At 37.7% G+C, this 2,629-nt stretch overlaps 1 pseudogene; it reads right to left on the reverse strand.

Annotated features, from left to right (window-relative positions):
• Window positions 1–1,394: 1,394 nt before the first annotated feature.
• On the reverse strand, window positions 1,395–2,418 carry LOC105980427 (annotated as a pseudogene).
• Between the last annotated feature and the right edge of the window lie 211 nt (window positions 2,419–2,629).

Consider the following 2,629-nt stretch of genomic DNA (forward strand, 5'->3'; position numbering starts at 1 on the left):
ACTTCAAGGATTTTGAAAAACGGCCTTAGATCCAAAGCCAACAAAAGCTGGCTTCCAGTCTGAAACTAACTGAGTTGATTACACATAAAATAAGGAAATGAGCATTCTTTCAAAGGATTCTAAAAACAATTGAGAAGCTCATAATATAATATGTCTACAATGTGCAAGATATTGTAATCCAGATACAAATAATTCAATATTTTAAAAAGTGGAAGTGCAACAACTCAGGAGGGAAAAGATAATCAAGATGGCACCTGTAAAAAGTATTTAAAACCCTTCAAGTAAATAAACAGCTAAAATTACAGCTAAAAAGAAAAAGAAATGAGCCTTAAGGATGATTAAGATTCAAAATGTTCAATGTCAACAAATTAATTATAAAACATTCAAAGAAACAAAAACAAATCATAGCCCCTTTCACAGAAGAAATTAACATCAATTGTCCCCAAGACAGTATATACTTAGTAGACAGAGATTTAAATCAAGTGCTAGAATATGTTCAAATAAGTAAAGGAAATAAAAAATAAATACTTAAGGAAGCCAGAAAGTGATGTATGAAGAGATGGAGAATATCAATAAAAAGAAATGGATATTACAATAACACCACCAGAAATTGTAAAGCTAAAAAGTATAACTGAAATGAAGAACTCACTAAAGAGTTTCAATAACAAATTAGGACTAAAGAATCCACAAACTCAAAGTCAATTGAAATTCCTATGTAAGGAACAAAAAGATAAAATTTAAAAATCTAAGGAACCTGTGGGATGCCAGCAAGCATATTCATGTGCATCATGGGAATTCCAGAGGAAAAGAGTAAAAAAAAAACCAACAATAGAATATTTAAATGCATAGTATTTCAAAATTCCCATTTTTAAACATTTGAGGCCCTCAACTTTTTGTAATATTTTATTATCAATAACACAGTTGCTTTAATGTGTTTGTCCTGCAGCTGTTAACAGATAGGTGGAAGGATGCTTGACCAAACAAGTAAAACTCTTTATATACAAGTAAATTTAAAGCTCTTTTAAGTGTCCAAAGCCAACAATTAGTTTAATTGAGCCTTTAAATGAATTCTTAATCAACATATTTGAACAAATAGGAACTAAAATGGTCGATTTTTTTCTAAAACCAAAAAATAATGTTGCTTTAGTTATAAAAGAGCTCTGTCAATAAACACAAGCTCTACACTCAGACATTCACAAAAATGTGAGCAGAAGGCTTATCAAAAGACATTTAATACAATTGGTTTTCAACAGCCCCTTGGTGGTCCACATCTACAAAGAAATCCAGCCCTACCCAACCCCATCCAAATCCCACCCCACGAAGAAGCACATACTTACCAGAATTTGTAGCAAATTTGGTTTGGGAATTTTTTTAAGGCTACCAGAACAAGTTATTTACAGTTTAATTGCCATTGTCATGGACTTGGACCGTGACTCGGATCGGGACCTGGACCAGGACCTCTGACGATCCACAGATGCTGGAGTCTTAGATCTGCTTGAAGAACCATGTTTCTGACTCTTCTCAGGCATAGGAGACCTACTAACAGAATGAGACTTGCTCCGGCTCTGGCTCCTGCTTCTGGACCAGCTGTAAGACTTGCGACTACGAGATAAAGATCGGCTCTGAGACTTAGAGGCCTGGTCCGAGATCGAGACCTGCTTCTTGACCTACTGTGCCTTTTGCTGCCTTCAGTTAACTTATTTTCCCTTCCATTTATTTCCTTCCCAGAAAGTTTTTCAATAGCATTTTTTTTTTTGGGTCCGGTCGTGGGGCCTGAACTCTGGGCCTGGGCGCTGTCCCTCAGCTCTTCAGCTCAAGGCTAGCGCTCTACCACTTGAGCCACAGCGCCACTTCCGGCTTTTTTCTGTTTGCTGATGTGGTGCTGAGGAATCGAACCCAGGGTCTTGAGCATGCAAGGCAAGCGCTCTACCACTGAGCCACCTTCCCAGCCCCTTCAATAGCATTTTTAAAATCACCATAAGAGGCAAACTCAACCACCCCTTCATTCAATTTAGGTCGATGAGCATCTGCAAAGGTTACTTCCTCAGCTCGAGATCCTGTCAGCTGACTCTTGAGGATACATTTTCAACTATAAGTCCATTTTCTGCTCTTATAGGTGGAGCATTTCATCTATCATTTTAAGGACTGTGACTGCTAAAATAATCAGAGTAGCATCCTCTACCCCGTCCACCTCAGGATCAATCCCTAGCATGTTCAATAGTAACCCTTTGACTGCACAGTTTTTTTTCCATCAAGTTCATATACAGCATCATCTGCATCCCTAGGATCTTCAAATTCCACAAAAACAAAACCTCTTTTTAGATTGATATCTCTGATTCATCCATAACCCTTAAGAGTCTACTCTTTTTCCCTCACCTCTGGGTTGAGCCACCCAATGAACACCCATCAGCCATTCATGATATCCAGCTAGTATTTCCTCTAGGAACTGTGCAGCTGCACTTTCATCAATTATTTTTAAATTGTTTTAAATTACCTTTAAGTAGTGTGCCATTTAACAAAGCAGTTTATGCGTACAGTGCATCTTGGGCCAAGGTCACCCCCTCAACATTTCATCTGCCCTTCGACCCACACCTTCCCTTACTTTTCTTAATTTTTTGGTATATACCAT

The sequence above is a fragment of the Dipodomys ordii genome, unplaced genomic scaffold (assembly GCF_000151885.1).
Source record: "Dipodomys ordii isolate 6190 unplaced genomic scaffold, Dord_2.0 Scaffold9, whole genome shotgun sequence".
Classification (NCBI taxonomy): Eukaryota; Metazoa; Chordata; class Mammalia; order Rodentia; family Heteromyidae; genus Dipodomys; species Dipodomys ordii.